Below are 23822 nucleotides of genomic sequence, written 5' to 3'. Positions count from 1 at the left end.
CTTCATGAAATGACTCTTTTGCCCTTGTTTGTGGTTGATCTCTCTCAGCAATCCTTCTTCTCCATCTCGAGCCTTTTCTGACATGCATCTAGGTCAGTATTGCACCCTTCTGGCACTCTTTTCACCTGAGTTATCCGAAACCCTTCCATACTGACTAGAACCCTTTCCCTGCACACTTTAGCAACTGTTTTGCAGCTATAATCCAATTACGCACGTTATACTGACCAGTAACCAAGACCTAGAATGCGACTTATCAAACTGCTCACACTTACCACATGCTTATCCTCAAGTGCAAAGAACAAACAAAAAGAAATAAGTTGAATTCTAGCCTGGTTACACCCCTGACCGACTCTATCCTAAGCTAGACTCTAAACTTGACGCAAATAAAACACATGAAAGACACATAAACACAAACACACGAAACACTGAGGCACATTGATTGGGCTATATTTTTAACCATCTCTCCCCTCGGGATCAGGTGCAATTCGGCCTTAGACAGCCTTGAACTTCTGCCGCCCTCCCTTCTTTCCCAGTCAGTATATCTGCTCGTCAAGATCACCCAAACTCGCGGTCAAACACCGGATTCGCTCAGTCGCTCATTCCTCACCGGGGATGTTAGGACTGTTTTCTCTCAATATGCTGAACCACGGATACTTCGGACTCAGATTTCACGTGCAGCTCCTGAAGGGCTTAAGGCTTGTACGGGGTTATTGGGTTGTAGCGTTTGGGGTGGATGTTCCTAAGGCTCTAAGGCTCAAAACTACTACTTTATTTTGATGTGGGAGAACTGTGTGCATTTGAGCTTTTGGCTGTTACTTTTCTTTGGCTGGACATTTTCTGATATTGGTCTCCAACTGGTCAGTAGCGTCTTGTGGCTTCGCTACCCTTATTCCTTCTTATTTCTTTTGTGGTAAAGTATTTTCGACCATTTTCTTCAACATTCTTAATGTGGCTTCTCTACCCTTATTCCTTATTATTTTTTTGGGACCTGGAATTCTTCCTGGTCGTTTTCCTCCTTGCCTCTTGTTTTCTTTCTCCAGTTAGTTTTCTTCTTGTATGTTCTTCTGGCCAGTTGCCTTCTTACCTTATGCCTCGCACACACACAGTCCCAGCGGCTAGGGGATATATATGGGTGTAGATATGGCTAGAAAAAAAAGGGTTCTAAGGGTGGTTTTTTTTTGGGGGGGGTTTCCTACTACATTCGCTACACGCGGTCACCTTACCCTAGGCATCATGTGGCAGCCACTCTTTTCTTTTCTAGTTTGGTGGAAAGTGGTTCCACTAGGCTTATAACTCACCTTGTAAGAGGGCTTTTGTATCTGGCTCTAAGGACGAGTTTTTCTCTCATACTTGCATCATCTATACTGACTAGGAGATACTAAGAGGGGTGGTTTCCATTGTCCAGCATGTCTTATCTCCTTCAATTCCCCTCACCGCCAGTTCGAGGCAGTTGAGTTTTAAGCCCAATCAACACGTATAAAAAAAACTTGACCTAGACAAACACTGACACGTACAGTTAACACAGATCACACATATATACATGCCATACTGGCCATTGTATCCCCCCCACTTCATAAGTGTCTGCCCTCGGATACGGCTGTGAAGTGGAAAATTGGAATGGCTAGTATGACCGACATACAGGCACACCAAAACATGAACAACACATGCTTATGCTAAAAACTTCTCACACTTAGACTATGCAATAGGCTAAGTGGGAGAGTTTTAAACCTAAACAGAGTTCAACAAAAACAAACACAAATATACATAAACTCCTCACACTTAGGCTACGCAGTAGGCTAAGTGTGAGTTAACATGTACACGAAAAGAAAACAACATAAACACATGCGCCAAAGTAGCAAACCCTTTACTTCTCACACTTAGACTATTGAATAGGCTAAGTATTATGAATGGGGTTTGCACATATACTACACAAATTTACTCTACCTAAAAAACAACAGAACACAAATAAAATAAGAAAAACAAAACTGAAAAGAAAAAGAAAACTAACTGGTCAGTCGGGTGGTCACATGTTTCTCCTGCTCCTCCGCGGGGCAGGACTGGGTGCAGGTGGTTCTTCTGGTTCCTCTTCCTCGGTATCGGATTGGTTTTCCTCAGATTCTGCCGGTTCCTTGTCACCTTCCTCTTCTGGCTTTTCTCCTTCTCTCTCGGTTACCTGCGGTTCATCATTCCGGCCTCCATGGCCGCTCATACCATCTCCTCGAACTATCTTTCCTGTCGCTAACTCCTTCAAAATACTTTCCATCACATTTTTCAGGCGAGTCAACTCCGCCCTGGCTTGCCGGTTCTCCTCTGCTAGCTCTCCCACTGCCCTCTCCAAATTCTCCTGCCTCTGTGCTTGAGCGTGTGTGCTCTGGCTTGCTGCAACTCTTCCAGCCGGGATAGCCTCCTCACACATCGCGTAAAAACGCGGGGCACCTTCCCTGATATAGACAGTGTTCGTGCGGATGAAAAAGGGCGTATCAAATGGGCCAGGAGGGTCCACCATGATTAGGGGAGATAAGCCTTAAGCCTCCGAGAGAGTGATGTTGTTCCTTACTAATGCTCCCAAGATATGGCAGATGGAGAGATTTCTCGCGGGATGGGTGGCAATGAGATGACACTGATAAGCTGTCCAGAAACCCAGATGTACTTTCTTCCCGCGCTTGGCGCACAAAAGGAGGTAAAGTTCTGTCATCGATGTTCGAACGGCTGAATTTGACTGCCCCAACAAGTTGAAGTCCAAGTAGAATTGTGCCAGACGCAAGATCGGGTTGTTGAAGTGAATGGAGCGGGATATAGTAGATGAAAATTGTCCCGAAGCCGGGTGAGTTAATTCCTCCCATGCCTCCTAGGGTTCAAAGTCGACGTGCCTGCGGAGAATTCCCCGTTCCCTGTTCCTCCACTCTGGCCCTATGGCTTCCTCTAAACTACACATCCCCAATCTGACTGTCCATTTAATCAAGCTCATGCTCACTTCCCTACCGAATACCCTAAAGGTTATGGACTCTTCATCCAAGTCCGTGGTGACCCTAAATCTTAAGGTAGTGAAAAACTCCTTCACCAACCTTATAGGTATACTCGGATCCTTGTTCTCTAACAGCCAATCAAAGCCCAAAGCACGCAAATGCAACAAGAAAGGCTGACGGAGATTTAATTCATCAAGGGAAGGGAAATAAAGCACCTTCCAGCCCTTGAATTGCTTGCTGCTGTCGTCCTTGTCATCAAACGCATCCTAAAGTTTTTTCATGCTGAAGTGCTTCATGTGCGCAATTAGCTCGTCAGTGAGCTCCACCTTCCAACGCCGGTACTTCAATCTCTCCACCGGAAGATGTATTAGCTCCCAATGGTTGTGTGGAAGCTGCTGTTCACCATACTCTTCATCCTCTAGGGAGATGTCGCTGTCGGATCCCGACTCTTCACCAGCCATATATTCGCTATTTCTCAGCTCCCTTCGGCGCGGTGGGGCTCTCTGGTCTGGTTCTATGATGAAGACACCGGTGTTGACCGTGCGTTGCGTCTTGCTGCTTGGCTTTTTTTTCTCAGGGGCTTTCCTCTTCCTTTTTCTCTCTTCTTGGTATTTGTCCTCATCTCTGTCTTCCTCTCCTTCCGTTTTCTTCTCTGCTTGTGTTGAAGGCTTGTCCTGGGCAGTAGGAAGGGTCTCCACACGGATATGGGTACTGTCATCTCTTGGTTCGTCGTGACCTACTGACTCAGATGCGAGGTCCAGACCCTCAGCCATCTCAACAGTCTTCTCTCCTTGGTCACTCGGCGTTGGTGAGACCAATTCAATTTCCTTCGGAGCATCCTCCAGGTTAGTAGCTGGTGAGGACTCCTCCCCAGGTTTTGTAAGAGTAGTCCTGTCCTCTTCACTTAAAACCTCCACTGGATCTGTTGCTGTGTTTGCCTTCGCCTTGCTAGATGCCCATTTCCCTAGGCATCTTTGCGATACCCTCTTCGGCTTCGGCCGTTCTACCCTTGGATCGCTCTTCAACACCAATTTCCTTTTAACTGGTACCTCTGTTCTTGCTTCTGTCTCCTCCTTCTAAATGTGCGCATCACTCTCCCCTGCTTCTGGCTGGGGAGTCACTGACTCTGGCTCATCTTCTCTGGTCTGCCCTTCTTCCGCCTCGTCTACTGACTGGTTGGATAGGCCTTCTGAGTCGTTCTCTGCACCGGCTTCTTCACCCTCTCCTACTGCCCTTGATGCGAGGTCCAGACCCTCAGCCATCATGGCAGCGCCATCTTCCATCCGGTTTACCTCATCCAAAAGAGCCTCAAATTCTTCATCAGTCATGAGGCCTTGCTTTCTGGCCATTTCATTCAAATCTTTCTCTTTCCTCGCCATTTCTTGAGGAATGGGCTCCGCTGCCAGCGTTCTCTCTGGTTCATCTCCTCCCTCCTGGCTTTTCTGCTCCTTGCTCTTTTTTCCTTCACCATCCCCTGGATCAGAGTCGTAATAGGCGGAAAGGGGGTCAACATCCATTGGTTCGGTTTCTTAGCGAGTCGGGGAGGGTTTCGAGGGTTCCGATGGTGCGGTCGTCGAAGGAGATTCCCTTTCTGGTGGAGTTGTTGAAGAAGTCAGAATGGAAGTAGGTGGTTGTACTGTGGGTTGCACAATCAGTTCTGATGCAGGTACTGCCGGGGTTTCTCCGTGAAGGGGTTGGCAGCGGAAGCGTGCATGAAATCCGATCACATAAATTTGATCTATTTAGCAGATTATTTAGACAAATTTTATTCGCGTATTTATCACATGTATCATGCTCATAACTTGAATTAAAACATGCTTTAGCATATAAAAACCCTAAAACATGCTCATTACGGAATTAGCCAATTTACCTCGTTGATTCAATCAAGAATCGATGATGGCTTGCTCCGTCTCCACGTGAAGATCTTCAGTACTCATCCTCTGATCTTCTGACTGGTGTCCCGGACTGTATAATGATATTTGTGTGGGAAAATTTCACCAGAATTTTAAGACTCGAATAACGAAGACATAACTCAGCTCACGGAGCGAGCAGTTTTCGAATTCTCTCTCTTTCTAGAGGGGGACGAAAATTCTTGCTCCAATAATTATATTTTCTGCCTCCTTTATTCTCCTATTTATATTAAGTCACATATTGGGCCAAGTCAGAGATCTAAGTAAGAATTAGGACATGGCCTCACCCAATTAGCTTTTTACTAATAAAATTGAACCCACAATTTAATATAAGCTTATATTGGAATATTACAAGCAACCACTACAGAAGTAATATTGCACTGTCTTTCCAAATCCGAAATTACAAGTATTCTGGGTTTCCTTTTATTTGTTTAATTCATTTCCCGCGCTTAAGATAGAAACATCCATTAATTAATTAATGTCTGCTATGGACTTAATTAATTAACATATTTTATTCTCCAAGAGTGGACTTAGCAAGAAACTCTTATTTATTATTCATAGAGTAATTAAACTCCAACCAGCTAGGTTCCGAATAATAAAACCTCGTTTCGAGCTCCTCTTGTGGATGTTATCAAATGAGACTCTCCTCGCGCACGATTCAACATAATAGCAATCCCAGCACCACTAGATAATGATCACCACTACCCAATATACCTGGATCGTTGGGTGACGAAAAACCCGCACCTTTGATAAGTCAAAGTAGTAGATACTCAATATCGTACACCTCATATGGAGACAAATATAGTTAATATGTACAAAAGGGAATGCAGACACTAAAGCACTAATTAATTAACATATAGTTAATATGTACCTTAAATATGTACCTTAAATTCTACAGTTGTTCATATCTATGACCTTCAGAATAAGCTATTCTTCAGACATCGTCTATTGAGACTTCTGATTGACTCACATTTTGCAAGTAGTACGCCAGTTTCATTCTTTCACGAAAGCGGTGACCCAGTTTCAGTTCCCAAATTTGGGATACTTTTATATTTCAAGCATCGTTATTTGTTGTTGTCTCCTTTGAGCCACAATATAGGGGATCCATATCCCGATTTCTTGGACTCGTGCAAGGAAATTTCATTCTTATGATATTTACAGTTCTGACCCCCAGAATGGTCGCGCCTTTTAAATATTTTCTCATCATATTGTGTTGGAACTCTTGTTCACCTCCCTATTTTGAAACTGTGTTGTAGCAATATTTTCCCTAAAGAGGTGAAATTATTCTATCTCAGTTCCAGTACATGCATTATTCCTAGTCTCGGAATTTTTCTGCAGTTTGAAGTTAAGGCAAGCATATTGCACTTTTCCCTAACGAGCTTGGCCTAGCTGATTTTTCTGAATAGTTCATTTCAGTGTATTGCCTTAATGAACCTATGAAATCATTGATGTAATTTTGTTATTCCATATCAAGATGCCTTTGAAGCATGATCAATGTTCCTTCATTGCAATCGCCTACGTTTCTAAATTTTTCGCGGTTGATCATTTTAGGCGGTGACATGTTTGAACCACTATCCTTGATGCTCAGATCCTTTCAATTTGATTGGACAATTGTACTGTCCTATTTGGCAGCTTACTATGGAAATTACAGTTAGTTCATTTCCATCCAGTTTTCATGACCTATCTCATGATTATTTCTAGCTCTCATCAAGGGTGAGCCTCAACTTCTATGAGTTCATTTGAAACCAGTTGAGCCCGTAGTTCTTTGAATGGACAAGATAAGCTCCATTGAACTTAGTACTTGCCTTCAAGGTCGAATATCGACGAAAATTCATATGAGTTGAACAAGAGATGTTATTCTTGTCCAATTGGGTATTTGGGAGCCCTTCAGATTTTCAGTCATACTTCTTCTGTGTGATATCAGTTCCTATCCAAGTTAAGACTATTAGATTAATCATCGAGTTATTGATACGAAACTATCAGGAAAGGCATAGTCTCAGTTTCTTTCAGATACGCATGATAAACACGTCTCCATGGAGACGCGTGCAAAAAAAGGATGCACCAACCAGAAGCGTCGCATGACCGATAGCACAAAGCATTAAATGTTTCGCATCTACGTACCGCTTGTAACAGGCTGGTGGAAGATCGAACATGATGTTATGTAGAGAAGTAACTAGCCTTGAGGAGAGGAATATCAAGGAATATACATGGATTAAATGGCGTCCGAAGACGTAAAAGACCTGTATGACAGTTTGATCGATTGAAATGCTTATTCCAAGTAGGATAAGTAAGCCACCAGAACAAAGACTCAATCATGGGTATGTAATGAAAGCCATGGAGAAAGTGCAAGTACTTTCGTAGCTTATGTTTGACGAAGCAAATCCCATCAGCAAGAGGGATTCGTTTAAGAGGTGGCCAGGAAAAGCTAAAACTGGAAAGACATTCAGGAAAGAGGAAAGCTTGATAGCATCGCTACCCTCACCATCCCTACTGTGAAAGGAAGAGCCGAAACGTTAGCAGTAAAACGCGAAGAAGTATTCTACGATATGCCACACCTCAGTTAAGCGGCTCAGAAAGGAGCTGTCGATAGAGTTTTGTGTTAATCTAGACACGAGATCTAGACCACGTTGGAAAGTCATGCTAGATTAACTCACCACGAATCGCTTAGTCGAACCAAAAGGGCATGGAGACAGTAGCATTGGGAGAAAGAAGCCAACACCTCCACATGCACCGGTCCAGTATTCAAGGATTAACGTGAGTAGAACAAAGTTTGTGCTAGATCATGACGAAAGAGTCGCGGTAGGCACAGAAGCACCTTGGAAGTGGTGAAAGTAGACTACCTCAACTAAGCGAGAGGTTACAAGGTCAATATGCAAGCTCAATGACTACGATTACGATCGATGCAAGCATTTGAGAGCTCAATATCTGACGATGAAACCTAAGATTAGAAATGGCTTCATCAGCCAGACAAAATGAAACGTCTAATGGACGACTTGAATCAGTCATATTATCTCAGTCACCAGATAGAATGACGCTTAAGGAACAAACAGAACTTAAGACCCAGTTACAAGAATAAGTAGACCTGGGTTCATCCGACCCAGTGTATCGCTTTTGGGAGCACCAGTACTCTTCGTGAAGAAGAAGGAGGGAACTTTGCAAATGTGTGTCGACTAACGAAAGCTGAACAAGTTAACCCTCAAGAACAAGTAGCTTTACCAAGAATCGACGACCTCTTCGACCAGCTGCGAGGAGGTGGTGTATTCTCGAGGATGCACTTGAGGACCACCTTAGAGACGTTAAGAGCCGAGAAACTCTATGCTAAGTTCAGCAAGTGTGAGTTCTGGCTTAACGAAGTGAATTTCCTTGGACACATAGTGACAGCAGAAGGGATCCGAGTAGACCCCGCTAAAGTTGAAGCCGTGCAACGTTGGCAGTCACCAGCGACGCCCAATGAAATTCGGAGTTTCCTAGGACTGGCAGGATACTACCGAAGGTTCATTGAGGGATTTTCTAAAATAGCAAGGCCGATGACTCAACAGCTCAAGAAGGGAGTTAAAGTCAATTGGACCCCAGAATGCGAAGCAAGTTTCCAGTTGCTGAAGGAAAAGTTGACCACAGCGCCAGTTCTAGCCGTGCCAGAAGCGGGAGTCGACTATGTGGTGTATACAGATGCATCGAAGGTCGGACTCGGGTGCGTGCTGATGCAGAAGGGCAAGGTGATAGCATATGCGTCACGCCAATTGAGGCCGCACGAGTTGAACTACCCGACGCACGATCTGGAATTAGCAGCAGTGGTACATGCTTTGAAGATTTGGAGACATCACCTCTATGGAGTCCGGTGTGAGATCTTCACAGATCATAAGAGTCTCAAATACTTCTTTGAGCAGAAGGACCTGAATATGAGACAGCGCAGATGGCTAGAACTAGTCAAAGACTACGACTGTGGTATAAATTACCACCCAGGCAAAGCCAATGTGGTAGCAGATGCCTTGAGCAGAAAGACTGCGCCTCAAGTGGCTACTTTCCTCACACAAGAGGAAGAGCTTATCCGGGAATTCGCCAAGAAGCGACTGGAAATAGTAATAGCCCCGGAGACAGTGGACAACACAATTTCCACCTTGGTCGTAGAACCAGATTTAAGAGCCAGAATCATTGACGCCCAGAGATACGATGAAGCCCTAGAAAAGGTTCGTCTCAGAGTGAGGACCGGAAAGGGAGATGGTTACCGCGAAGAGGCGGATAATGCTCTCGCTTTCAAAGGGAGATTATGCGTACCCAACGAGGAGGCACTTAGGAACGAGATCATGAGTGAAGCTCATGAGACACCCTACACTGCCCATCTTGGAAGTACGAAGATGTATCAAGACTTGAAGAAGCAATTTTGGTGGGATGGCATGAAGAGAAGCATAGCATCATTTGTACAGAGATGCCTGGCTTGACAGCAAGTGAAGGCGTTGCATCAACGACCCTATGGGAAGTTGCAGCCTCTCGAGATTCCAGAATGGAAATGGGGGCATATAGCAATGGATTTTGTGACCGGATTGCCAAAATCACAGCGAGAAAACACTGCCGTCTGGGTGATTATAGACCGCCTCACCAAAAGTGCTCACTTTATACCAATTCGTATCACATACGGATCAGACAAGTTGGCACGGATTTATGTGCAAGAGATCGTACGCCTGCATGGTATACCAGTGACGATCACCTCAGATCGAGATTCAAAATTTACTTCTACATTTTGGATAAGCCTACAGCGAGAGTTAGGCACTCAGCTGAACTTCAGCACAACATTCCCTCCACAGACGGATGGACAGTCTGAAAGGACGATTCAGACATTAGAAAATATGTTAAGAGCCTTAGTGCTCGACCGTGGAGTAAGCTGGGAGACAGTACTCCCACTTATAGAGTTTGCTTACAACAACAGTTACCAGGCAACTATTGATATGGCCCCGTATGAGGCACTCTATGGGAAAAAGTGTAGATCACCACTTTACTGGGATGAAGTTGGTGAGAGAAGGATTCTCGGACCAGACTTGGTAGAGGAAATGATAGAAATTGTTCGACAGATCCGTGGAAGAATCAAAGAAGCTCAAGATAGACAGAAGTCCTATGCAGATGCTCGCAGAACAGATTTACAGTTCAAAGCAGGGGACAAGGTCTTTCTGAAAGTGTCCCCATCGAAAGGGATAACCAGATTTGGCGTCAAGGGCAAGCTGAAACCGCATTTTATCGGACCTTACAATATCCTAGAAACAGTCGGCCCTGTGGCGTATAGATTAGCACTCCCGCCAAGTTTCGGAAATGTTCACAATGTGTTTCATGTATCACAGTTGAGGAAGTATGTATTTGACCCCAAGCACATAGTACACCAAGAAGAAATGGTGTTAGAACCAGATTTGAGCTATGAAGAAAAGCCAGAAGCAATTCTGGACAGAAAAGTTAAAGAGTTGAGGAATAAAAATATTGTAACAGTGAAAGTCCTATAGAAGCATCACGGCCGCGAGGAGGCGACGTGGGAGCTCAAGGGCCAGATGAAAGAGAAGTATCCATAGGTTTTTGCCTAACCGAGACAAAATTTCGGAATGAAATTTTTGTTAAGGGGGGTAAAATATAATAGCCGAGACTTAGATTCTCGAGATTCATGAAATAAAATACTAGAATTTTATTAAGGAATGAATGAGTTTTTTTTTTATTAAGAGTATAAGTACAAATTTCAGAAATTCAAAGCTGATGAATTACAAATACTAGAAAGGAATATACATCAACCATCGTCAAGCTTTCCGTTCATACGGTAAAGAAAGTGTAAACTATACTATACAACTCGCGACCCTAGCGACTTTGTCAGCCTTCTTCAATAGGTCGTCTCGGCCCAGAAATTCAGATGAACACGAGAGGGCGAGACCACAAGAGAGGGCAGCTCGGTGGCCAACCTCGGTTCCTGCCAGAAACCATGAAAAAGAAATTTAAATGCATGAAATAGAATGCAAACTAACAATAAGTATTGAAAGGGAAAGAGTGACAGTACCTTTTATTTAAGTGAGGAAGAGATGGGCCAAGAAAGGCAAGATCAGCAAACGAATTCCTTCCTTCCAGCTGCAACACTGCAAGGCTGCAGATGACAGCCGTACCATGCTGTCTAGACCTACTATGGTCGAGGAAAACAGCCACTAAATGCCATCCCCTGTGTGCACCTGCCATAAACCAACAGAAGCAATAAATAAACCTAGTACTACACCTCATATGGAGACAAATACAGTTAAGATGTACAGCAAGGGAATGCAGGCACTAAAGCACTAAATTCAGTTATGATATCAGAGCACAGCCAGGAGTCATAGGCTCATCCATATCACGAGTACATCCCTGCGAGTCTGTAGAGGGAACAGCCACTACCATGAAACACCAGAATCAGTTACAAAAGAGGCCAAGGGAACAGGGTAAGTGCTCTGCAGAGCTGCAAGAGAGCAGCCAGCTGCCCAGCCTGTAAACCTCTTTTTCAGCAAAGTACATCAGCCATTGTGCAGCTTTCAGTTACAAGCTGGGCATAAATATGCCAATTCCCCTCGGTTCCACCCTCCATCCCACCACAAATTACTCGCTTAGTGGAGCAGCAAGTGGAGGAGTGAGGGAAAACAAGGCCAGAAGTGAGAAATAGCAGCACAAGTTCAGTGAAGGTAACCTCAATCCCCTTCAAACTCAGTTAACCAAGTTATAGCATCATGTAGACACCAAGCAAGCTAGAAAAACCCCATAGTTCCGAAACTTAAGCATGATAGGAAATAGCCAACGAGATGATACCACAGTTTAGCCTCCTCACACTACATGCTTCGATGGATATAAAAGTAAGCACCCCATCGAGCTTCCAACCGACAATCTCTAATCAGAGAACCACCACCTACGACTCTAAATAGAAACATTAAATAAAGTTAAGAAGAAAAGACTTAGCTTCGTCAGCGGAACACCGAGCTTTGCTTGACGGCGCCCGGAGCAGGGACCTCACGGTTCGACGGCGAGCGAAGTTCCCTCTGCAACAGACGACGGCGAGCGAAGCTCCCTCCGGAGGAAGAAACGAAAATGTCGGCCGGAGTGCGGGCTGTCCCAACGCGACGGATACACCAGTCGCGGCGTCGGCTAGGGACGGAGGCGACACCGGCTCCACGCTGGTAGGCCGTACCCAGCACGAGACGACGAGAAAAAGGCATCGACGGCGAGTTCACAGAACTCCAACGACGGCGACGAGTTCTCCACCTACCTAGGGTTTCCAAAATTTAGATCCCTAATTGTCGAGAAGGAGACGGGGGATATAGGAAATTCAAAGGGGTAGGGAAGAGACCACGACGGCGACGACGAACACCCCAGGAGACGCGACGAGGGCAGCGGTGTCGTGGATTCAAAGAGGTGGAAGAAAAGAGACAAGAAGAAAGAGATTAGGAATTTTTCACAAATTAAGGAAGAGAGACAGAGAAGTCTCGACGGTGGGAGTATAAAATTGGGCCATACCCATTTAAATTGAGATGTGGGCCTTTGTTTGAGAAATTTAAATCCCTTTTGGGCCATAGTAATTAAATTGCAGTTGGGCCTCATCAGTAAAAAAAGAGAGAAGAGAAAGGCTGGGCCGAAATTGCTTAAGGAATAAATATTCTGGGCCGAAAATTTAATAGTCTGAGCCGGGATAATTGATTCCTAAACTAGGCCTGAGAATTTATTTCTTGGACTAATATTTTAGTGGGAGCTATTTTATTAATTTAGTTCAAATGTATAAGGGGATTTAATTCCTAAGCCGCGGAAGAACAGAAATATTAAACCGTGTGGGATAGCTTTACGAAAAAATAATTAAAGCTGACTTTAATAGTCACAAAAAGTATTTTTTTTAAATACTTAAGACAATGCGGGAAATGTTAATACCCGAACAATTCGGCCAGTTCCAAGTAAATTAAATCGTCGTTTTAATTAAAGAAATTAGATCTCTAAGTTTTAGAAAGGAAAGAGACAAAATAAAGGAGCACACGCTTAGGCATGCATTCATGCAAGATGAATAATTATTTAAAGCCTAATTCGAGTATATGAACTTTGTAAAGGAACGTCGTCGCTCGACGAGTAATCACAGGACAAGGAAAACACCCGTTTTGCAAGAGTTTAAGCAAATCGAGGTGGGCTTTCTCTTCCTTCTTTGAAAGCGTGTTTTATGTGAAAACATGATTATTTGAATGAGTTGTCATGCCATGTTTTGTTTTATGATTGTCTATCTGCTGGCTATGCCAACCCAGTTAAATCGAATTCGGGTCCCAGTAGGTCAGTAAATCCTACTCGGACTAGTGTACACATACGGACCGTGAGCTAGCGTCAGGTTGGTCGGTCCAGGGGTCGTGAGCTAGCGCCAGGTTGGCTGGCCCAGTGATCGTGGAATGTGGCCACATTCCCGATTCACGCAGTTAAGATATGGTATATCATCAGAAGTTTAAAAGACTGCAGTCTATTTTTCAGAAAGAAATAACAATTTTAGTGACCGGGACTTATTTTCAGAAAAACCCCGTGTTCACTCAGCTTGGCTGACAACTAAAGTAAACAGTTTTCGGCATAAGGCCACTGAGTATATCAAGTACTCAACCCTGCATATTGTTTTTCCTTAATGTGCAGGTTGATCGTTGTCAAGGCCGAGGAGGTGTTGGGACAGAAGGCTAAATATGCAATAAACACCCATTAAATGTAAAACATAATAACATTATGACCAAAATAATCTGTTGCATTCATTGGAAAATAATTATTAGAGTTTTGCAGTATTCAATCACTCGAAAGGTGATTTCTATTATACAAACCCTAACAATCTCCCACTTATACTCAAAACAGCTTTCGAGTATACAAAATAGTGTGCACACGTCAAATTTCTCCCACTTATACTGAAAGCGAGTTAAGGTATTGAATGAGTCGAACTTCCATCCCTTCAACGTGGCCATCGAACGGTTTTACCGCCAATGCCTTTGTAAAAGGATCTGCCAGGTTGTTCTCTGACGCAATCTTGACCACTTGTATGTCTCCTCTCTGCACTATATCCCTTATGATATGATACTTCCGCTCTATGTGTTTGCTCGCTTTGTGAGCTCTTGGTTCCTTCAAATTTTCCACAGCACCAGAATTGTCACAATATATCGTGATGTGTCCCGCGTCTCCCATATCCTTCATCTCGAACTGGTTTGACAACCATGTTCGTACTGATGACAACATCTTTTTATTGTTTCCAATTAGAAGTATGTCATCTACATATAAAACTAAGAACACTACATTCTCCTTTTCAACCTTCTTGTACACACAGCTTTCAGTTGGGCATTTTTTGAATTCAAACTTGCGAACAGTTTGATCGAAACACTGGTTCCATGATCTAGATGCTTGCTTAAGGCCATAAATGGCCTTCTTAAGCTTCCAAACCATGTGTTCCTTTCCCTTTATGGCATAACCTTCGGGTTGTTCCATGTAGATGGTCTCCTCAAGACCGCCGTTTAGAAACGCAGTCTTAACGTCCATCTGCCATACATCTCAATCCATATAAGCTGCTATAGACAATAGTATCCGGATCGATTTGAGCATGGCCACTAGGGAGAAAGTCTCGTCGCAATCGACACCTTCCTTTTGGGTATACCCCCTTAGCCACTAGTCTTCCCTTGAAGACTTTAACTCGTCCATCGGGTTCACGTTTACGTTTATATATCCACTTGCTCCCAATGGCAGTACAGCCTTCGGGTAGGACGGACAAATCGTAGACGTCTTTGTCTATCATAGATTGTAGTTCCGAATCCATTGCTTTCACCCATTCGCAATGATCGACATCTGCCTGCGCTTTCGCAAAGTTCCAGGGATCTAATACATTGCTGTCTCAGGAGTGATCCATAGATTCCCCCAAACCAATGTATCTTTCGGGCTCATGTGAGACCCTCCCACTGCGGCGCGACACTACAATTCTTGGAATAGAAGTAGAAGTTTCTAGAATTGTTTGTACACTTGGTAATCGTTCTTGGTTAGTGGAATTTGTGATAGAAGTTAGCTTATAAAGAGCCACTTCACTGCTGGGTTTATGATTCATTACATAGTCTTCCTCTAAGAATGTGGCGTGAGTGCTCACAATAATTTTCTTATCTCGGAGACAAAAGAATTCATAAGCTTTCGTTCCTCTGGGGTACCCTATAAACAAACATACCTCCGTCCTTGATCCTAGCTTAGTTGGATCCTTTTCCAATACATGAGTCGGGCAACCCCAAATCTTGAGATGTGCTAGATTGGGCTTGCGCCTAGTCCACAACTCATAAGGAGTAGTAGGTACGGACATTGATGGTAAATTGTCTAAAATATGGCTTGCAGAAAGCAAGGCATGTCCCCAAAATGAAGTAGGTAGCCGTGCATAACTCATCATCGATCGGACCATGTTTAATAAGGTCTTGTTCCTTCTTTCAGCCACGCCGTTCTGTTGGGGCATGCCCGGCGCAGTCAGTTGGGATTCAATTCCCGACTCCGACAAGTAGTCCAAAAACTCGGCACTGAGGTATTCGCCTCCACGATCAGATCGTAGGCTTTTGATACTCTTACCATGATACTTCTCCACAAGAGTCTTAAAGTCCTTGAACTTATCAAAAGACTCTGACTTGTGGCGCATCAAATAGACGTATCCAATTTTCGAGAAGTCATCAATAAATGTGATGAAGTATCGAAAACCACCTCTTGCCTCAGTAGACATTGGACCACATATATCGGAATAAACGAGCTCAAGTACTTCCTTGGCCCTATTGCCCTTAGCCTGAAAAAGGCCTCATGGTCATCTTGCCTTCTAAGCATGACTCACACTTATGAAAGGGTTCCTCCTCTAGACCTTTAATAAGATCTTGTTCCACAAGAGAATGGATCCTCCTTTCATTGGTATGACCAAGGCTAAGGTGCCATAAGTACGTTTCGTTCATTGAAATTGAAGGTTCTTTTCGTTTCTTTGAAATTTTTGATGTTGATTTGCGATTATTAAACTGTGTAGATGTGATTGTGTACAGATTGTTTTCCATGATACCACGACAGATATAAGAACCATCTTCTTAATAACGCAATTGTCATTAAAAAAAATCGAATATCCATAAAAAACTAATTTAGAAACTGAAATTAAATTTCTTCTAAAAGAAGGTATCAACAAAACATTCTTCAAAATCAAAAATCTATCACTACTAAAACGCAAATAAATGTCTCCCACTGCTACGGCCGCCACTTTTGTAGCGTCGCCCAGCTGGACCTCGATCTCACGATCACGTAGCCGTCTTGTCACCTGCATTAAGTCAGGATCAAAACAAATATGGTCAGTGGCTCCAGTGTCAATAACCCAAGTGCAAGTTGACTTCGAAGCCAAACATGACTCGACTACTAAAGCTTGGTGAATACCTGTAGCCTTGCCCTTTTTAGGACAATCTGGCTTCCAATGCCCCTTCTCTCCGCACTTGAAACACTTCACCGTGGGCTTCTTGTTTACCCTCTTCTTCTTCTTTCCCTTAGCTATCTTGGCCAGTCCTGACTTCGGTGCCTGCCTTTTTCCCTCGCGAGGCTTGAAGCCAGAGGAACGAGGTGCCGAAGTCATCATGGCCGCCTTAGCCTGGACCATAAGGTCCTCTGCCGACTGAAGTTCAGTCAACAGCTCTGCCAAGGTGTAGTTCCTATTGTTCATCTCGAAGTTGAGCTTGAACTGCTGGAAGCTAGGAGGAAGACTTTGAAGGATAATAGTCACCCGAGACTCGGGATCGATCGTCCCTCCCAAGACCTCAATTTGGTTGAGGTGGCCCGTCATCTCGAGGACATGGTCCCTCACAGACGAGCCTTCCTTCATAGTCTTCGACATGATACTCCGAAAGGCTTGAGACTTAGCCGTTCGATTCTGAGTACCAAAAAGATTCTTGAGATTCTGCATGATCTCGGCGGCAGTTTCCATGGCTGAATGTTGATGCTTGAGTACTGATGACATAGATGCCAACATATAGCACTTAGCCATCTCATTCGACTTATGCCACCATCTGTGTGCATCTCTGACTCCTGCCGCAGCATTAGTTGGTGGCACTGGAGGTCGCGGGGTTGTGAGTACAAAGTCGTACTCCTCTGCTGTGAGAACGATGTCCAAATTTTGTTTCCATTCTATGTAATTTTGGCACTCGAGTTTGTTTTCTTTAAGTATTGCAGAAAGAGGATTGAACGACATATTGACGATTTGATTTGCACTGCAACACAGAATATTTACCATTTGTCATAAACTTATGTAAGAAGTTTCATTAGATTAACCATAAAACTTTTCAAAATCTTACAACAGTAAAAGTAAAATTTTGTATCCTCCAGTGGAAGTTAATACGCATTAAAATCTTACAATTTTTACTGGTCACAATACCGACGAATAGTCCAGAGACCACAGAGTGGCATGGCCGCCTAATGTTGCCTAAGCAAGACCACCGAATTTAGGATTACAGAGTCTCATTTCTACAACACACTCTCATAACAATGCTTATGTGCTGCTAACAAGATCAAGCTATCCCATAAATCCTGTGTGAACTTCTGAATCTCGCAGTTTCTTAGGATTATTTTCCCCACAGAGCAGGTGGCGATAATATTGGAAACCACATTCTAGTTCATAATATTTATATTTGAGAATTCCGCCTTATGAACTCGCTATTTCCTAGGATTATTGTCCCCACAGTACAGGTGGCGATAATATTGGAAACAACTTCATACATTACAGACCAATTGGTGGAGACCATATACAAACATTGAGTTCGTAATTATAGCTTAGATATTTTGGGTTATGGTTTTTATTCAATTATCCTTAGCCTTGAGGCAGATTAAGGCTTAATTAAATTCTATTGGTATTTAATATGCTGGATAATTGAATCCTTTAATTGGCGTCTTCCATTAAGAAAATAATGTTCCAGTATTTAATTCTTATTCATGTCTACTATAAGATATATCTAAAATAATTAAATTATTTAATTCTTAATAAGACATGAAAAATTAAATTCAAATTATTTTCGTGTTTAAGATTAGGAAGAGAAGATTTATTATTTAATGTATTCATACATATCTATCGTAATTAGGATTCTAGATATATAACTATTAGGAAACTGTTAAATTATTTCATTCATATCATCTAAGAATAAAATAATGTTATTTATTTCCATAAATATAGATAATAATAAAAATATTCCTAAAATCTAGATTAATATTAGGAAACTATTAAATTATTCTCATCCATATCATCTAGGAATAAAATAAAATTATTTATTTCCATAGATATAGATAATAATAAAAATATTCCTAAAATCTAGGTAAATCTTCCAAAGAGATTTTATTTCCATTAAATAATAATATTTTAATGATATCTTTTAATTAAAAATTAAATAATCATTAAAATAATCTTTCATCGTTATCTCATCGTATGAGGTTCGCACGAACGATGAACGACAAAAATCCGACGAGTTCTTCGTCGGACCATGACGCACGAAGCGTCTCGGCCACCAGCGCGCAGGTGGCGCGCCAGCGTCTCGGCCAGGAGCATGCACGTCGGTGCCGCTCCTCTCGGCCAAGTGCGCCCCGCTCGTCTCGGCGCGTTGATCGGTCGGGTGTCGACGCTTCTCGGGCAGGTATGCACGCGGCGGCGCGCGCCTCTCGGCCAGCGTCTTGACGCACGTCTCGGCCATCCGAGCCGTTGGGGTGGCGCGAGCTCTCGGCCAGCGGCGCTCACTATGGTGCGCCCGCACTCGGCCAGCTCCGACCACCCTTTCTTCCGCCTAGGGTTCCAGCTCTCGGCGTCTGGTGTCTCGGTGGTTCTCGGATGAACCACCACTCCGTGACAGCCTTCACGTTGGCCTTGGTGCGGGGGCCGTCTAGGGTTTGTGGTCTTGGCCGGCGTCGCGCTCGAGCCCACGCTCGACTGCGCGTCGCCCCGTGATCGCGATCCCTCAGCTCCCACTCAATCGACAATCCTATTTCACGATCGCGCGAGCGCCAACGGATCGCACGTCTCGTATGATAGAGTAATTCAAGTTCTTTGATTCGATAGTTCTTGAGTTCATCGTGCATAATAAATTAAACAAAACACCAAGAACATGCTTCGGAATCAAATAATACATGCATACATGAATTTCACGAAATTTAAATCCAAATAATTAGAGCCAAAGACTAGCTCTGATTCCAATTGAAGGGGTTGGCAGCGGAAGCGTGCATGAAATCCGATCACATAAAATTGATCTATTTAGTAGATTATTTAGACAAATTCTATTCGCGTAATTATCACATGTATCATGCTCATAACTTGAATTAAAACATGCTTTAGCATATAAAATCCCTAAAACATGCTCATTATGGAATTAGCCAATTTACCTCGTTGATTCAATCAAGAATCGATGATGGCTTGCTCCGTCTCCACGTGAAGATCTTCAATACTCGACCTCTGATCTTCTGACTGGTGTCCCGGACTGTATACTGATATTTGTGTGGGCAAATCTCACCAGAATACTAGGACTCGAATAACGAAGACAGAACTCAGCGCACGGAGTGAGCAATTTTCGAATTCTCTCTCTTTTTAGAGGGGGACGAAAATTCTTGCTCCAATAATTATATTTTCTGTCTCCTTTATTCTCCTATTTATATTAAGTCACATATTGGGCCCAGTCAGGGATCTAAGGAAGAATTTGGACATGGCCTCACCCAATTAGCTTTTTACTAATTAAATTGAACCCACAATTTAATATAAGCTTATATTGGAATATTACAATCAGCCACTACAGAAGTAATATTGCACTGCTTTTCCAAATCTGAAATTACAAGTATTCCGGGTTTCCTTTTATTTGTTTAATTCATTTCCCGCGCTTAAGATAGAAACATCCATTAATTAATTAATGTCTGCTATGGACTTAATTAATTAACATATTTTATTCTCCAAGAGTGGACTTAGCAAGAAACTCTTATTTATTATTCATAGAGTAATTAAACTCCAACCAGCTAGGTTCCGAATAATAAAACCTCGTTTCGAGCTCCTCTTGTGGATGTTATCAAATGAGACTCTCATCGCACACGATTCAACATAATAGCAATCCCAGCACCGCTAGACAATGATCACCACTACCCAATATACCTGGATCGTTGGGTGACGAAAAACCCGCACCTTTGGTAAGTCAAAGTAGTAGATACTCAATATCGTATGCTCAATGCTAATGTACATTGATTAAGAAATTAATTATCAAGACCTCGTCTTTCAGTAGATAGCATAAAGACTCGTCTTGCTGTTAGATCCATTCAGTGCTATATCACACCAACGTCATCATATTTCAATAAGGCTTAGAAATAATCGGACTGACATTGTAACCTTTCATGATAGGTAGTCTAGGTCTATCTGGGTTGTGAAATTCTTATTTTTCTTTGTTCAGAACTGACCGCGTACCTTAAATTGAGGGCAGCCCACAACCGGTCTACTAGAACAAAGACCTAGACTTATGTTATGTTCGTTTATACATTTAAATATGCAATAAACACCCATTAAATGTAAAACATAACAACATTATGACAAAAATAATCTGTTGCATTCATTGGAAAATAATTATTAGAGTTTTACAGTATTCAATCACTCGAAAGGTAATTTCTAGTATACAAACCCTAACACTCCGGTCATGCTCCATTTGCCACCGATTTGGCTAAAACCCGCCAACGCAGCCGCCCAGTCTCTATTCGGGTCCTGCTGTCTGAGGAACTCCACCATTACGTCCAGAGAAACCATCGCCGGAACCTGAGGAATCGGCTCCTATGGTTGCGGGTTCGGCGGCCATTCTTCCGTTGGTGGTTGCAATTCTGGGGTTTCTTCCTGACGGATTGAAGGGGGTTTCTCACCGGTTTGTTTCTATGCCCATTTCTTTTTTCCCATGGCTTGAATCGGTGATTTCTGGTGGTAAGGTGGTTGTTGATTTCTGGGAGGAATGGTGGGAATTTTCGGAAGAGAGAAATTGCAGGTGAGGATTTGTGAGGTGAAGGGGGAGAGACGGTTTGGTTATGAGAGTGGAATGGGTGGTTGAGGGTTTGTAACCGGCTATAAGCGGTTTCCAGGTTTGTGTCGATTCGTGTGGGAGACGGTTGGGAGTGTTGCCCCCTGATTGGACGTCGCATGTCCTTTCTCTGCACACGCGCCCTCCCAGTCACTGTTCTCCTGTAAAGCTGCACCAAACCCCAATTCAAATTTCGTCCCTTAATAATTTTCCCCCTTATATTTCCTAGATTAGTAATAAAGTAAAAAAAAAGAACACTTAAATAAAATTGGGAGTTTCACCAAAATGGCATCCTGGTGGTCAGTACGTACTCCAAATTAATATTTGAGGTCCGAAAATATTTTTGGATTTTAAATTTTAACTTGCATGCAAAGACTTAACTAATTAACTACCACGTATTTACAATATTTACATTTCCCTTAGGTAATTTGGAATTCTACTTGGCCAGTATATGCAAACTTCGCTAAAAAGAAACTAGCCCAGTGGAACTCCAAATTCCTATCCTACCGGTCAGTATGCAACCTTAGTATGTGGTTGTAGTGGAATCTCATCCACTACACCCACACCTCACTATTATCCCTAAACACTTTCGGCCTATGTCCATTTACGATAAAAGGTTCAGAGTTAGGAAAACTCCCTGAAATCTCCACTGCTCCATTAGAACGGAGTGTGGTTATGACATACGGTCCTGTCCACTTCGACTTGAGCTTCCCAGGCATTAGCTTCAATCTCGACTGGAAGAGTAGTACTTTCTGGCCAACATGGAGGTCTTTGGTCCTTAGATTCTTGTCGTGCCACAATTTAGTTTTCTCCTTATACCACATGGCGGAATCAAACGATTCCAATCTAAGTTCTTCTAACTCTTGTAGCTGCAGCTTCCTTTCCTCCTCACAGGCTTTATCATCCACATTAACTTGTTGTACTGCCCAGTATGCTCGATGTTCGATCCCCACTGGTAAGTGGCACATCTTTCCAAAAATGATTCTGTATGGGGACATTCCTATGGGAGTTTTGTAGGCTGTCCGATACGCCCACAGAGCATCCTCTAACCTCACACTCCAGTCCTTCCTAGAAGGATTGACGGTTTTTTCCAGAATCTTCTTTATCTCTCGGTTAGAGATCTCTGCTTGACCGTTCGCTTGCGGGTGGTAGGGGCTAGATAATCTGTGGTGCACACCGTACTTCTTCATCAAGACTTCGATAGTGCGGTTACAGAAGTGGGTTCCATGATCGGATATGATGGCCCTTGGTACTCCGAACCGACTGAAGATATTGCTCTTGAGGAATTTGGCCACCTCCTTCGCTTCACACGTGCTTGTGGCCTTGGCTTCTACCCACTTAGAGACGTAGTCAACTGCAACTAAAATATACAAGTTTCCATAAGACGAGGGAAAAGGACCCATGAAGTCCATCCCCCATATGTCGAACAGCTCACAAACAATAATCGGTACTTGTGGCATTTCATCTCGTGCAGATATCCCACCGGTCAGTTGACAACGCTCACAACTTCTACAGAATTCATAGGCATATTTGTTGAGGGTGGGCCAATGAAATCCGCTATCCAGAATTTTTATTGCCGTTTTCTTGGGACCAGAGTGCCTTCCACATGCTAAGGAGTGGTAATGTGTCAATACGTCCCTCTGCTCCCAGTCAGGAACGCATCTTCTTATCACTTGATCTGCTCCTACCTTCCAAAGGTATGGGTCGTCCCAAAAGTAGTATTTTGCTTCACTCTTGATCTTCATTCTTTGAGCTTTGGTGATGCTTGGTACTTCTGGAAGCTCCCCTGAAACTAGGTAGTTGGCAAGGTCCACAAACCATGGTTCATGCCCTACTTTTTCCTTCCCTTTTACTGTTTCATTTTGGCCAGTAAGCTTCATCACTTCTTCCCAAACAATTTTTCTAGCGTAAAAAATTACTTCACATAAGTGTTCCTCTGGAAATCGGTCGTGTACCTCTTCGTTGCTCCCATCTTGCACTATCCTGCTCAAATGATCTGCGACATTATTCTCAACCCCTTTCTTGTCTTCCAAATTCCAATCGAACTCTTGTAATAGGAGTACCCATCGGATTAAGCAGGGTTTTGACTCCTTCTTGGTAATCAGGTACTTAATGGCCGCAGAATCAGTATAGACGATGACCTTGGATCCCAACAAGTACTGCCGAAACCTTCTCAGTGGTGTCATAATTCCTTTGAGCTTGATTCAATGTTTTAGATGCATAGAAGATCACATACCTTTTTCCCTCGATCTTCTAACCTAGAACAGCTCCAATTGCATAATCGCTGGCATCACACATCACTTCGAAAGGATGGTCCCAGTCAGGAGCCCAGATGATCGGTGGGGATATCAGTTTTTCCTTGAGAAGGTTGAAAGCAGGTTTGCATTGTTCATCAAAAATGAATTCTACGTCGTTTTGAAGGAGTCTGGTAAGGGGTTGGGCGATTTTGGCGAAGTCCTTAATAAATCGTCGATAAAATCCTGCATGCCCCAGAAAACCCCTTATCTCCTTCTGGTCAGTAGGGAAGGGTAGTTTGGAAATGACGTCCACTTTGGCTTGATCCACCTGGATACCTTTCTCTGACACCACATGGCCTAGGACGATCCCTTCCGTGACCATGAAATGACACTTCTCAAAATTCAAGACCAGGCTCTTTGCTTGACACCTCTTCAGAACTACGTCCAAGTGATGAAGGCACGAGTCGAACGAGTCTCTGTAGACTGTGAAGTCATCCTTGAATATCTCTATACACTCCTCGATCAAATTGGAAAATATGCTCATCATGCATCATTGAAATGTACCCGGAGCGTTGCACAGACCGAATGGCATTCGTCTGTACGCATAAGTTCCAAATGGGCAGGTGAAGGTGGTTTTGTCCTAGTCTTCAGGGACCACGTAGATTTGAACGGTAGGGG

General features: G+C 43.3%; 1 long non-coding RNA gene across 1 annotated transcript; it reads right to left on the bottom strand.

The window, feature by feature from the left end:
* Positions 1–10518: 10518 nt before the first annotated feature.
* LOC121756207 lies at positions 10519–12438 on the bottom strand. Its single transcript, XR_006040900.1, has 2 exons — positions 10902–12438; positions 10519–10814 (listed from the first exon to the last, which is right to left on the bottom strand). It is a non-coding gene; the product is annotated as an uncharacterized LOC121756207 (long non-coding RNA).
* Between the last annotated feature and the right edge of the window lie 11384 nt (positions 12439–23822).

Source organism: Salvia splendens, chromosome 11 (assembly GCF_004379255.2).
Source record: "Salvia splendens isolate huo1 chromosome 11, SspV2, whole genome shotgun sequence".
NCBI lineage: Eukaryota > Viridiplantae > Streptophyta > Magnoliopsida > Lamiales > Lamiaceae > Salvia > Salvia splendens.
Note: the sequence above shows the minus strand (reverse complement) of the source record. Positions and strands in the feature narration are given on the sequence as shown.